This window comes from Poecilia latipinna, unplaced genomic scaffold (assembly GCF_001443285.1).
Source record: "Poecilia latipinna isolate Pla-1442-1.1 unplaced genomic scaffold, P_latipinna-1.0 Scaffold226, whole genome shotgun sequence".
NCBI lineage: Eukaryota > Metazoa > Chordata > Actinopteri > Cyprinodontiformes > Poeciliidae > Poecilia > Poecilia latipinna.
In genome coordinates this window covers 143,390-158,587 of record NW_015112842.1, presented here as the reverse complement: position 1 = coordinate 158,587, position 15,198 = coordinate 143,390, and the positions used below count along the sequence as shown (strand labels likewise).

The window sequence follows — 15,198 nt, the reverse complement described above, 5'->3', positions numbered from 1 at the left end:
TCCGGTCCGTAACTCTTCAACATGCTGTCAGCTCCCGGTCAGAAAGACGCATTTAGTTCAGAGACCATGAGATGATATTCAGAAAGGATTTTTTTAATTAATTAATTTCAGTTGCCTCTGAGACTAAATCTATGCGTAAAGTCTATAATATCTGCCCATGTGACTTGTTTTTATTATTTGTTTGCTCACCTTTAAACACTGATTTAAATATTGTAATTTTTAAACTGAGCAGTAATTTTACATCCATGGAAACTCAAATGTAATATTTAAAACTTCAATACATAAAATCAGTTATTTAACAATATGAGGTGGTGTTTAATTTATTTTTAACATTGTATTTTTATACATTACTGATTTGTACCGTTAATGTGGCCGTTGAGGGGGGCCAATATGCTTAAGTGGCCCTCGGTGAAATTGAGTTTGACACCCCTGCTTTACACAATGCACTTATACAACATTACTTGTCATCCTGGGAAAACAAGAATCAACATTTAAGTAGGAAAAAACAACCACACCAATACTTTAATTAGACAAATGGGAGGATTAAAATTTCCTGAATTAGTAAAATTTGAGCAAAATGCAGAGCAAAAAATAATATTCTCCAATAATATCCAGGAATTGTTTTAAAAAACGGGAAGTTAAGAAAAAAGTTTAGCTTAAAACAACCAAGTATAAATTAAACTGCTGTGGAATAAAACATAATACTCTTTGAAAGGGAATTAAAACAAAGTATGATTAAAATCTATAAAACGATTTGAATATTTCAAATCTGAAACCTTCATGATTGTTAAGTTTACCCGTCCCGTTCCAGTAGGGGGCTTCGCAGTTTAGTTCAAGTGACCGGAAGTGACTTCACTGCAAACCGGAAGTGTTTTTATATCGGCCGTCAGCTCTCTAGCAAGCTAAATTACTTTTAAAGATAATTCTTCTTTACGATTTTTGGAAATGGACCAACGCGGTGAGTTGAATGTTTAAACTTTTGAGGGTTTTTTTTTTGTTCTGCATGTGGATTTTGGCAAATTAGCTTCAAGCTAATGGAAATGCTAATGGTTATAGTAGCTAATTAGCTCAATGCTAGCTCTTGTTTAGTGCACAATGGTGCTTAATGTTGTAGCGTTTTCATGGAGTAAACTATATGCTTTATGACTTGTTGTTTAAATCAAGCATAACTGGTGATGACCTGCTAATATGGTTTACTTTAAATGTTTAAATCTGTTTTAAATATTGTGTTTATTTGAATATTATACAAAAGTAAACATTAAAGTTTAGTTTTTACTTTATTTACAATAACAAGAACGACTAACTTATGTTCTTTGTCACAATGATGGAGATTTAAAACCTTTTATGCCATTTTGTTTGGATTTATTTGTTGATTCTCAGTATTCTGTTAATATTTGTTGTGTTAAAGAGCAAAAATGGTTTAATGGTAATGAAGTTGTAAGAGTAGGCACTTGTAAGCTGAATAACTTGATCTAAGTCACATTTATGAGTTTTATTTGACATTATTTGAGTCTACTTGAATGCAAACAGATTGTAACATTTTAGATCGATTGAACTTTGGCACTCAGACTCTGATCGCTACACTGCTGGACAGGATACAGGAAAAGAAAGAAAAGAATACAATACAATAGAATACAGCAGGTTTATTTGACAAGTAGTTTTGCTGAAAGTGCACTTTTTTCATCTGCAGTCAAAGGACAGGAAACATCTGGCTCTAGAGAAGTCAAATAACATAAAACCTTTCACTAAAATGGAAAAATAACATTACCTGTGCTAGAATTATACATTTTTTTGGTGTTACATTTTTTCAGTCTGATATTAAAATATTTTTAAAAAGAACATTTTCACCTCCATCTTTTGCACATTCTGGTTTGATTCCTCGCACCCAAAACGTGACAGATCGAGTTCTGCAAAGATTACTGCAACAGGGCTATCAGAGAGCCCATTTTCTGCCGGGTTTCATGCACTGATGGATAAGTTGTTATGTGATCTCTGAATTACTCACTCAGAAGATCATGTAACAACCTCCTTGAGAATGTGAGATATTTTCCTGGCTGCAGTGGAGGGTGAAAAACATCTTGTAGTTACACAGCCAACTAACCTGTAATACTGTTAAGAAAACAGAGCTGCAGAACAAATCCATGCATATGTAAACCTAACACCACTCCTGGCTGAATAAACTGACATTTATAATTCATGACAACAATGTGGTGAGAATCATGTTTCAGATTTTAAGGCGTTTTTTCATGTGTTCACTCATGACAACACCATTTCTCTGTTGTTGTATTGTGTATTGCTTATATTTGAGTTTATTTTCTAGCCTTTCCATGTTTCCCCTAGTCTTTGTCTCCATAACAATCCCATGATTACGTAAAAAAAAAAAAAGAAAGCAAAAGTCACAGCCTGGATCTTAATAACATCCTTCAAAAATCAATTTCAATTTCTCATTTTCGTCAGCATGACGGTCGAACATGAATCGATCATGTTGAACTGACATTTTTCCCTAAAATACCAGCCAATACCAAACGAGAACGACACAGAACCTTCTTAAATGAATTGCATCTTGATACTACTGGCAGTAAGGGAAGAAAATGATAAAACTGGAGGTTTTCTCTTCTTTGTTCTCCTGCTTTCCCAAATTAACTCTAACTTAAAGGTGACCTTGAACAGGTTAGAATAGGTCTATGAACTGTACAAAACAGTTGCTCAATTTTATTCTTAGATAATGAGATTATAGTCTAATCAGTACGCTTGTGTGAAAATATCTGCAAAAAGATGCAAAATTATACAACCATACATCTTTGAAAAGCAGAAGCAGAGCCTCCTGCACAACCAACAAGAATTCAGCAAGTGGTTTCTGGAGGGTAAGTCAACAACAAAACACTCGCCTTTTCCAGCAGTCATCGGAAAACCCAACATACTGGAACTTTACTTGGGTTGGTAAGTAACAGGCGGAACTTTACTTGGGTTGCTAGGTAACGGGCGGAACTGTGCTGGGGTTGCTAGGTAACGGGCGGAACTGTGCTTGGGTTGCTAGGTAACGGGCGGAACTGTGCTGGGGTTGCTAGGTAACGGGCGGAACTGTGCTTGGGTTGCTAGGTAAATGTGCAGTGCGCGCTGAATGTGACTCAGCAATTGTGATCTTTTTGAAACGGCCCATTTTCAAGCTACCAAAAAACATCAATTTATTTCCAAGAAAAAACAGCTGGCTGCTTTTAGAAGCAGTTGGGAAGTACACAAATAGTTCTTTAAAATACGTAAACTATTATGTTGGGCTAAAAATAAGAGATTTGCCCCCTGAAATAAGTCTTGCAAGCAAGATGTGGTTGGCTTGCGGATCTTGTTACAACCCTGCTGACTATTCTGTACCTGTATCAGTAAATTAGCTTCTAAATGCTAATTTGCTTGAGAATTGGCTAATTGTTCCAAAGCAGAGAGAAATTGGATGCATTTTTCTGTAACCTTACAACAGAAGCAACACCGTCTCTTTTCACATAGCGGTGTAGAAACCTTGTTAATGAATACAACCACCAACCTGCTGACTGCATTTCATGTGTTTTCTCTGTGATAAAAATCAAGCCTGGGATAATCACAGCATGAAATTCAACATGTTTAAACACTGACATTGCGTGGTCTTGATGAGGTTGTGAATACTGGTCCCTGTTGTCAAAGCTTTGCTCTCTGTGGGATTAATTTAAAACTAAAAAGGGAAGCAAACTTATTTTTAGACAACAAGAGAATTTTTCATGTTCAGATGAAGCGATATAACCTAAAAAAACACTTTTTAGTTTGCTGAAGCTTTGCTAAAGAACCTTTCTTGTATAGTTTAAATTATTTTTATTAATATCTTTAAAAACATGGTTTAAAAAATTAAGAGAACAGATAAAAACCAGCGTCATTAAGATCAAAATATAAGACATGGTTACTGCAGATGTGACTTGCATACAATACAGAACCCTTACAAAAATAATCATAGTTTAAAATGCTACAGGGTAGAAAAAAGAAAAAAGCAAACCAAAGATGCTACAGAAATTAGAAGAAAGAAATTAGACAACAAGTACAGATTGCAACTGTTTTAGCGAGAAGGTTTGATTCCAGACATTTGGTGTTATAAATGGCCTATGATTATTTATTATTTTTGTTCATGGCTGACCTCTTACGTCTGGCACCTTGTTGGGCACCTAAGGGTCCTTAGGAATATATGTATGGCGCTGTTGGCGGCAATTATCCTTCTATGAAGATAAGTGTCTGCGTTTGTGACGAAGGTGAGTTATAACGACGCGTTAAAGATGCTAATTATCACTTCGATATGCAAACGGGAGGCCTTATTTTGGCGCTAATGTTAGCTAATGCTTTGTTGTAACTTGTTTATTTAATGTTTCTAATTTGAGCTCTACCGTGACCAAGTATTTGATGCTAATGGGCTAGCCCTCCGACTGTTGTTTTTAAGCTGAGCATATAGCATTAGCTTATAAATAATGCAGTGCTATATTACTGGTTTATTTCTGCTACTAGTATGTTTGCATGAGAGCTACAAATGAGCTAACTTGTTACCCATTTTAACAAATGGCAAAACTGTATTTTCTTCTTCCTTTTACTGTGAAAGGTAGAAAATGGGGATTAGACCGCTTTAATCAAATTCTGTACCAGTTAAATGAAACTACAGTTCGTTTGGGGAGGTGTGAATGTGCAGTCAAACTGATAAGAACAAAAAAACAACAAACTAAACAAATGAAAAAAGAAAAATACTGCACTTTTTTGTGACAGTGAAGACTGAATTGAAAGTTCTCCCATACTGCTGTTAAGGGTGAAACTAATTTCAAATTTTCAAAAATTACATACAATGTATTTTTTTAAACTTTTTTTTTATTTATTTTTCAATATTAATTAAACATGTTTCTTTATTTCAATGGAGACAAAATTACGAGGACTTATCAGGGCCTGACTAAGAGAATTTTGTTTTTTGAAATTATGAGAGTAACGTTGAAAAATTACCAAAATAAAGTAGAAATTTTATGACAAGTCCTGCAGGAAAAAGCCTTAGTCTTACTACAGCAATAAAATGAGGAATGTTGAGCATTTTGTGAAGTTATACGTTGGTGTCTGTTTTAAAAATAAAGAATTACTTAACCTTTTAATAGTGTCAGGTTATTATCAGTAGCAGGACTTTGTGATATTTTGAAGACTCTATCAAAGCTTTTTTCTCTTTAAAATGACTTTTTTCTCATAATATTGCATGTTTTTTTCTGCTAATATTATGATCATAGTCTTATAATGCTAAGACTTTATTCTCATGATTAAAATATTATTCTCTTAATCCAGTTCTAGTACTCGGTTGTACAAAATCAATGATCTGAAAAGCTGCCTTCATATATATATATATATATATATATATATATATATATATATATATAAAAGTTACACTTATAAGATCTGAACTCAATACTTCGGACACCCGCTGATTTTATTCTTCACTTTTCTGCTTGAACACGTCAACTTCACACACAGCTGAGTGGTTTCTTTTAAATTCAGCTGTCTGAAATGCAGGAATATAGTTATCTTACAGTCTTGGACCGATTCTGAAACGCTTTCTCAAAGATCTTTTTACCTCCGTCTATAATCAACTATTGATTACCGGGTCTAAAAAACCCCACACCCCTCTGCCATACCACCCTTTCCATCACTGCTCTCCACTTCACCCTTGTTTCTCAGTGAAAACCATCACATTTTCACAATGGGAGACGTGTAATCTGCAGCATGAGACATGGTGGCACAGAAGTTTGTAGAGCCAAGACAGCTGCTCGCTTCTCACAGCTGTAATTGGTAGACCAATGCTGCACCGTTTGACAGATTGTGGAAGATAGTTTCCCCAGACATTCTGTAGAGATGTACAACTAGGGCCTGGCTGGATGTGACGTGAACACATTTTACATCACCAAATATAACATCTCAAGAAAGTCTACAGGTGGCAGCTCCTTCCAACCGAGAGCTTCAATTCTTTATAACGAATCAGCGATGTGGGCCACTTGCATGTTTGATTGAATTTTCAGACTTTATATCTATCTTCCGGAGCCACTTGGGAGGCCACAAGCTAAGGTAAAGGTAATAATTACAAGTACGGCTGACATGAAACACAAGTCTTGTCTATGTATTAGCAGGAACAACTTTGTACGGTTTTGAGAACATTTCTTTTGCACATTTTTGTACTTCAATCCGGGTCTCAACTGCTTCTAAAAAAGCACAGGTTCTTAAAAAAGAAACTCCTACACGTTTTCTGGCAATAAGTTAGTGTTTTTTGTGTCTGGAAAATGAGCCTCTTGATTAAATTGCATTCCACAGGCGCTGCGCCATTACCTAGCAACCCAGCAGAGCTCCAACACTTTTGGTCAACTGGTTTTATCACCATATGTGTTCTATAAGTGTTTTGTTGTTGACTTACCATGCAGAAACCACTTTCTACATTCTTTTTGGTTGTACGGGAGGCTCCACTTCTGCTTTTCAAAGATGTACGGTTGTATAATTGCGCATCTGTTTGTAGCCATTTTCAAGTACGAATGTAAAAGTTGACAAAAAGCCCTAAAACCCTAAAACAGCTCAAAACTAACATCTCATTATCTAAGAATGATATTGTGCAAAAAATGTAATGAAGATGTTTTGTATAGACCATAAACCTAACCTGTTTAAGAAGCATAATAGGTCATCCATTTAAAGAAAGTATATTTCAGAATGTACCCACAAGCTAACTTTGCTTTAGCTAAACTTACACAGCCAACAGCAGCATTTTATAAAACTAATATCTGGAACTTTAGCAGTATGTTACAATTTAAATTGTTTACAGAGTTGGACTTTCCACCATTTTAAAAACACTGCAAATCAATAAATCCATAGTCAAACCTTGAGGTCCAAAACGTTTGATGGATTCTGGTGGAAGAGCACAAGCATCGTCAACCTGCAAAGATCAAAAATACTGAGACACTTTGGAGAAATTAACTGCATAATTTCCATTTTGATTTTATACCTAACCATGTTTTTTTTTTGTTTCTAATTGAATATTATGTACAGCTTTCAGTTGACCTGAAGCTTGTGGCTTTAATGTGAGCAAATGCTAAGTATATCAGGGTGCATGACTAATTTTGAAAGTAAAACAGCCATGATCCACTTAGTTTTCTCTAAGGATTACATTACTTTTAATCTGGCTGAGTAAAAGCCAAGATGAAGGCTGACAAATGATATTAGCTCAGTGTATGAATACTTTATAGTACTCAGATTAGATCTCAACCAGACAGTTGCATGACTAAAAGAGCAGAAATGTCACATTTTTCATTTTAAAAAGAATAAAGGTAGTTGATCTTTCAGAATGTGGACATAATATTTCATTTTCTTCATTTTTAAGGCTGATTCCAGGTTTAAAATTTAAGGCAGCAGGTGAAAGTCAAAAGGTTTTTAGGGAGAGATAGAGAGGCACTGAAGTATACATAAAAAGGAAACTAGTCTGCATCTGTTATCTTATCCATTACACTAATTGTGTTTGTCTAGCCGTAGCGCTAACTTTTAGCATTAGCAGTAGGTCTTAGTCTTCTACCAAAGACAACTGCTAAAATCTGACGCCACTCCATTTTTGTTTCCATTACAGAGCTTTTCATGTAATTTTCCCCCCGGGGTTTTGGAGCAGCGCCACCACAGGTGAGGAGGGGAACAGGTTCTAGTTTGAAACCGCACCAACTGAAAATGTAACAAATGTTGCAATTCTAGACCCCATTATAAAAGCGTATCAGCTTGCACCGCTATTTGAGTAGCTGTAAACTTCTCTAGCTGTTAGCCTGAGCTGCTGCAAACTTTCTGTCAGCTGCTACCACAAGTAGCTCTTAGCTATATTCATTGTAAGCTTTATTTATTTTGCTTGTAGCTTTAGTAGTTGTTAGCTCAAGCAGCTTCAATAAGCAAACAGAAGCTCAATTGAACAGCTTTTAGCTTGAGTGACTGTTAGCATAACTAACTCTATTTTAGTAGATATTTATCCACTAATTTGATTAACTGTTAACAGTATCCAGCAGCTACTTGTGCTAATAATTATTCAAGCTAACAGATGAAATGTTTGCCGTTTCATAGCTGATTAGGAGCTATTCAAAAGCTACCATTTCATCTGTTAGCCTGAACAGCTGTTAGCACAAGTAGCCGTTGACTTCTGTAGCTTTAAGTAAGCATAGATGCTCAATTGAGTGGCTCTTAGTTTGAAAAACATTAACTTGATTAGCTGTTAGCATGAATATCTGTTTTACCTTGAGTAGCTGTTAGCTTAAATCTCTTTAGTGGGTAATTTAGTTGTCTGCTAGTGTGAGTAACTGCTAAAGGTAGACTTTAAATAGCTCTTAGTTGGATTAATGAAATTATTGTAGCTGTACTTGTTAGCCTGAGTAGCTTTTAGCATAAGTACGCTAAAAGAAATCCGTCTGAGCAGATATTTTTATTTTTTTCTCTTTGTATTTTATTGTAATCTTAAAAATACTAGAACATTTAAACAGTATAACAAAATAATACAGATTGAAAATACAGTTAAACTGCATTGTGCTAGACTGCTTTGACTGCTATTTGCAGAAAAATGCTTTTGAATAGTTTTTGGCTTGTGTAGCTTTCAGTAACCTAACCTAACCCTGCTGTAGCAGTTTCAGTTTGGAGAAGACGGTAAAGTGGACAGTACTGAGTGCTAAGCAAGTATAAACCGTAAACACTATGTTAGCAAGCCTACAATCACATATGGTTCCTGACATGTTTACATTTCAAAACTTTTACTGCTGTACCTCAGAGATTTTTCAAAAATCTGCAAAACTGAGTTCCTTTAAGTGCTTTTTCAAACTCTTCGAACTCCGACGGTAAAAACTGTAATTTAGCTTTGCAGAACCTATGCTACTCACTCAACGTTGACACCTTGGAAGAAAGACGTACTACAGTCTGGAATAAACACATCATAACAGAACAATTGTAGGCAACCAGAGACCATCTGCAGTGTTTGGGAGGTAAAATAACTGGGTTTGCCAGTGCAGTCTGGTGGCTTGGAAGTGTGTCTACATGGGTGTAAAAGCATGAGCTAACGCAGGAAAAAAACACTAGGTAGTCAAAGTTTTAGATTTGGTCAGAAGTTTACATATGTGTTAGTTTTAGGCTTCAAATGTTGCATTTGAATATTAATTAATGGTGCTTAGAATCAATAATTTGGTCAAGTATTTTCATTTATTTAGGATTTTATTTTTAATCCATACTTTTGTTTTTTTTTTTTGCGGTGACTGTGTGTCACCGCAATTACAGGCCTACAAACACAAATAAAGCTCCTGGAAAACATTACCATTTGTAATTTGCTTCTTCTGGACACCAGTCGAATAAAGAAACGTGATTTGTGTCACTAAGCTGTAGATGGTAACCATATTTTCAAATTTATTGGTATGTATTGATGCTTTCAGTGAACAAACGGTGCAGAAAATGGTAAAACTTCATTAATTGGAATTTATAAATTAAAGGCACAAATATAAACATACAGAACTTTGGTGAAATTAGATCACTGAGCTTTTTATATTGTTTTATACTTTAACTCTCACCAATTGCTTCCTGACAGATTATTTCACTTATTACAAGACATTTTTTCCCATAAGTTAAATAATCTGCCAGTGGAACTAATACTTTTTATCAGTATTAAGGAATTATTGACTTAAAACAAGCTATTATGTCTTGCTGAACAGTTTCTTGTAAGTTATTTTTGTCTTATTTCAAGCGTACTATAAGATATTTGTAGTAGAAACCAGAGAAATCTCCTTCAGACTAGCAACAGCACCAATTAGCAAACTGCGAGTCCATTGAGTTTATGTGAATTACTTCTTATTCCAACGATGTTAAAAGGTTTATGGAGAAAAGTTGTTGTGATGACGTCATGAAGGCGGAGTTTCGGAAGGAACAGGAGCTTCTTAAAGGGACAGAGTCCCAATTTCAAAGTGTTAATTGCGAAGTCATATTTCCTCTGATATACTTTCAAAGTATTAATATTGATGAAGAGTCAGGAATGTGAGGCTGCTTGCTTCTTTAGATTCTTTGAATAAAACAAATATTACAGAAATAAGATTTACAGATTGAGATTAAGTGAGTAGCAAAAGGTACAAACTCGGATAATTATGCAGTGAATTTATAGAAGTTTCAACAAAGCAACTTTATGTCTTAGTAAGAAATCAGCTCAAGCTTACATTTCTAAATCACTTTTGATTCATCAGCTTTAAATGGATCCAGCCATGATTTTTCCTACTACACATCTTTTATAACTGTTTCCTGTTTCAGCAGGCTTCAAAATAAGAGCTTCTTGTCTAAACATGTTTCTTGCAACTCCTAATAGTAAAAACTTCCTGCAAAGGTAACATGGTGTTTTTTTAACATATAAAACATACTCAGGCATAATGCACATAATTCTTTATAACAACTGACGGTAAAATAGTTATCTTATTGTGGTATAAAATGTCTGTATGGGCCTGGAAAATATATAATACTGCCCATTAAAGTTTGTTTCAAGAGTCTGTTGAACTCCAACCAACTTCGTCTGAAGAGAATAAGGAGAGTGAAGAGACTTACCTGTACAGACAATGAGATTATCCAAACACAATTAAACTCTGGGGCCTCGTCTTGCAAGGTTTGAACCCATTTCCTTTTCATCCGTAACTTCCATCCTTTACCTCCGCGCCTCATTGTTGTGTGATTAACTCCTGAGCACCAACGGGGGAGTCTATAGTCCCATTACCCGGATCTCTGGTCGGGACAAAACATTTGCTAATCGCCAATCACGAGCAGGAGCATGCCTCTCGAATCTCTGCCAGCTCTATAATGTGAGAGTTGGCGCCGCCAGCTCCTTGAGAGAGAGCCGCTGTCTTTCTGCAACACTTCATTCGCTCAAATGCATTTAGCTTCTGCCGCCACGGTGTTTCACCACGCAAAGCCTCCAACATGGAAAGTTCACTTTATCCCCAGAATGGGATTTACTTTGGGGAGCTAGACGGATGTCAGCGACACAAACAGCATGCTGTAATTTAATTTCAGCAGCTGCATACCGGCAGCGGCGACGGAGGATTATTTGGGACCTCGTAGGTGGAAAAACGAGGACATTTCTGGCGAAAAGCTCAGAAAATTTAAAAAAATTTGCCTCTAGAGCAGGGGTGGCCAAGTCCAGTCCTCGAGAGCCACCATCCTGCAAGTTTTAGAAGTATCCTTACTCCAACAGACCGGGATCAGCTCTACAGAGGCCTGATAACGAGCCAGTCATTTGATTCAGGTGTGTTGAAGCAGGGATGCATCTGAAACTTGCAGGATGGTGGCTCTCGAGGACTGGACTTGGCCACCCCTGCTCTAGAGAGTTTTTTTCTAGAACATTTCTGAGAATAATCTCAACATTTCTGAGTTTTTTCTACCAAATTTTGGAGTTTTGGAGCTCGGAGATTTTCAGTTGTTTTTTTTTTTTTTTTAAACATCATTTTAGGTTTAAATTTTAGACTTTTGAAGCTCCAGAAAAAAATATATATATTTTTTTCTAGAAATATTACTTTCTGACTTTCAAAGTTTCTACCAAATGTTTGACTTTTTAAATCTGAAAATTTTCAAGTTTTTTCTCAAAGATTTCTGAGATTAATCTAAAAAGAGTTTTTTCTATCAAATGTTGGACTGTTGGAGTTCAGTAATTTCTAAGGTTTTTTTTCTAGATGATTTTAGAGTTTTTTTCTCTTGCAGATTTTTGACTTGAAGCTCCATAAAAAATATTTTTTTTCTGAGTTTCAGAAGTTTCAAATTTCTGACAATCTTAAAATTTCAAAGTTTTTTCTACAGTAAATTTCTGAGTCCTCAAACTCAGAAATTTTCACATTTTTTGTAGAAAATATCTAAGTTTAATTTCAACGGTTTTTAATTTCCATGTTTTCTTTTCTAGATATTTTTTTCATGCCCATTTTTGACTTTTGGAGCTTCATGTTTTTTCTAGAAATCAGTTTCTGAGTTTCAAAAGTCCACATTTTTGGAAATTTCTGAGTTTTTTTCTAGTGAATGTTCAATTTTCCAAGTTTTTCTTAAATATTTTTAGAAAGATTTCTAGAGTTTTTTCTAGAACATTTTTTGGCTTTTGGAACTCGGAAATTTCCAGGTTTTTTTTTTTCTAGGTAATTTTTATTTTGCAAATTTTTGACTTTTGAAGCTCCATAAAAATAGATTTTTTTCTATAAATATCAATTTCTGAGTTTCAAAATTCCATTGTTTCTAAATTTCCAATTTTTTCCTGACTTTTTTTTTTTTAGATAAGTTTAAAATTTTTGAGATTTTTGTCATACATTTACTCCTCTTTTCTACAGTGGCCCTAATACAGTGTCATATTATTTGAACAGATAGCTGCACGGTGTCATTTTGCTTTTAGTAGAGCATTTTTACCTATTTGGATCGTACGTGTGCAGAGACTGCAGTTGGCATGAAGGCATCAAAGCAAGAGAAAGTGCTTTAGGCTTTCAGGTGGGTATTGAATGGTTTCTTCTAACTGTGAGTGTGATCTTAGCTACAAGGTTCTGCTGGATTCCTGCAGAAACATGAGACCCAGGGATGTTCTTATTTTTGTTTTGTGTCTAAACTGAACTAAACTCCAGCCACAGCAGTGTCGGTGTCTGCTCAGCTAGCTCCTGCTGATAATGAACTACTGCTACTGCAGGCGCAAAGCGGGAAGACAGCTGAACTGCGCCAGGCTCGGTGAGAGCTGAAAGGCCTGCTGAGAACAATGGCTGACATGAGGAGAAACATGCAGGATCACCACCTGAACTCCTGAAGGAAGGTAAACAAGTTCAGGTTTATTCACAGCTTTCTTTACCTGCTAGCTAAGGTTTGTTAGGGAACCCTGGAGAATCTCACCAAGTCGTCTTGGTATAGTTTCTGGGGCAAATATCTTGGTATGCTTGAAATAAGTCAAACATATCTTAAAAGTAACTTTTCAGCAAGAAATATGAGTCCAGGTCAATAATTCTTTAATATTGATGGAAAGGTGGCAGATAATTTCATTTATAAGAAGACAGTTCCAAAGCGTCAGTGGAACTAGAACTTTTTCCACAATATTAAGGAGTTACTGACTCAAAACAAGAAGTTAGTTTTGTCTTATTTTCATTATGCTCAGATATCTGCACGAGAAACTAGAAAAATACTTGGTAAGACTTTGTAATAAAGCACTATTTAAAGGGAAATAAACTTTCCAACAGTAAAAAAATGTTCAGGACAAGAAAGAATTAATTGACAAAACACAAAAGATTTTTAAGTTACTACTTACTAATTTTAGGCCTGATAAAGTAAATTCAGCTTATTTTAGATGCATTTTTTTTTACTTTTTCATTATCAATATTCAAACTAACTTCATATTGTAGGAATCTGAACTGAAGTCATGAATTTCTTTGTACCTAAACAAGCGAATTGGTTATTTTGGTAACTTTCTCTGCCATCACTGCATATTACAGAAATGGATCGTCCCATTGAGTGATTAATAATTTTCCATGTCTTATATGATCCCGGTCTGTTCAGCGTGTGTTGTAACACATTCCCGAATGTATTTGTTAATCCAAAATAGCAGCATAACGAGTCTTTTAAACTACATCAATTCAGCCTGAGCATTCTTAATTATGATATGTAATGAAAATGATAATTGATGAATTGACTCGTGGCTGGGTAATGAATTGCTTTCCATGCACGTTTTATGCCAATTCTGCCCTGACTTTGAATAAACCCTAATTATCAACATTAGTGAATGTCAATGCCTTAATATTTAATAAATCCTGGATAATCCCATAGCAATCAATTTAGATCAAAATCGCTCTCCACCAAAAGGTAGAAAGGCTCTGCAACTCATCCACTGTTCACCATAATGATGCCTATTTATATGCAGGAGCTTTTTCAAACTGCACGATGGATAATTACTTTATTTACTTCTAATCATGTCAATGAACCATTGTGCAAGGGTTAGATTGCCGGAGCTCGTTATAATTAATATTTTTCTCTTTTCAGTATCATACTAGGGGATTTGGTGGAGCAAAAGGCCCGGTTTGAATGGGATTTGGTCAGTATATGCCTCAGCATGAGATGGAAATAATAATTGTTTCGTATAGCTCAGTGTGACATAATCATGAAAACTGCTATTCATCTCTTTGTCCCCCATTTATGGCTCTAGGTGGCTTTAAATAGATTTGTCGAGCCCCTCTGCATTCTGCTAAAACGAAAAAAACAAACAAATCTTGTTGTGTTCAACAGCATGAATACTAATCTGGAATTAATGTATGAGAACAATGCAATATTTACATTAATTTCATGCAGAGTCAATATTTATGCAGCTAATGTTTAGTTCAGTAATTACTGACGTTAATTTAATTTATTGCCGGTAATTCGGTCTGCTTTTATCATTTGTTTGCGCAGTGATTACACCCCGGACCATTCGACTTTCCACTCCTTCAAAGGGGAACAGAAGTAGGTTCATGGTTTTGAGCAAAACTGAAAGAAACTATAGTTTTAATAGTTTCTTTCAGGGAAACTATTAGGATTCTCTTTAATCTAATAGGTTTAAAGGGAACCTATTATTAGAAATTCACATTTTGCACATTTTTGTACTTCCATTAAAGTTTCTATTGCTTCTAAAAACAACCCAAGCACTTAGAAAAAACCACCCAGCTGTTGTTTAGCAATAAGTTAATGGTTTCTGGTGTCTGGAAAATGTGACGTCACAAACCAGCAGGCACTGCGCCGTTACCTAGCAACCCCAGCAGAGTTCCACCCGTTACCTAGCAACCCCAGCAGAGTTCCACCCGTTGTCTAGCAACCCCAGCAGAGTTCCACCCGTTACCTAGCAACTCCAGCAGAGCTCCAGCACGCTCGGTCAATCGGTTCTGATCTAAATGTAGAAAAAGTAACAGATGAATTGAGAAGATGCAAAGCTGGAAGAAAACCAAATCTAGAAAATCTCTGTGAGGTTTTCAGGGTTCCTTATTTTTCCAGACTCACTTTTATGACATTTCTTTTAGGTTTTATTACATTCTGGTCATTTCTGTTTAAATCAAAATTCACTTTTTGCACATTTTCATACTTCAGTTTGGGTCTCAACTGCTTCTGAAAACAGCCCAAGTGCTTAGAGAAACACCTGCCTTTTTTGGCAATAAGTTAATTTATTTT

The 15,198-nt window shown here is 35.5% G+C and overlaps 1 long non-coding RNA gene across 2 annotated transcripts in view; it reads left to right on the top strand.

Moving 5' to 3' along the window:
* Positions 1-819: 819 nt before the first annotated feature.
* Positions 820-15,198, top strand: part of LOC106947151 (uncharacterized) — a 68,689-nt gene continuing 54,310 nt past the window's right edge. The window contains exons 1-3 of one of the 2 annotated variants that reach the window (XR_001424917.1): positions 820-958; positions 7,634-7,683; positions 12,710-12,829. This is a non-coding gene — a long non-coding RNA (uncharacterized LOC106947151). The remainder of the gene's footprint in view (positions 959-7,633; positions 7,684-12,709; positions 12,830-15,198) is intronic. The other variant, XR_001424918.1, reaches the window with a different exon arrangement.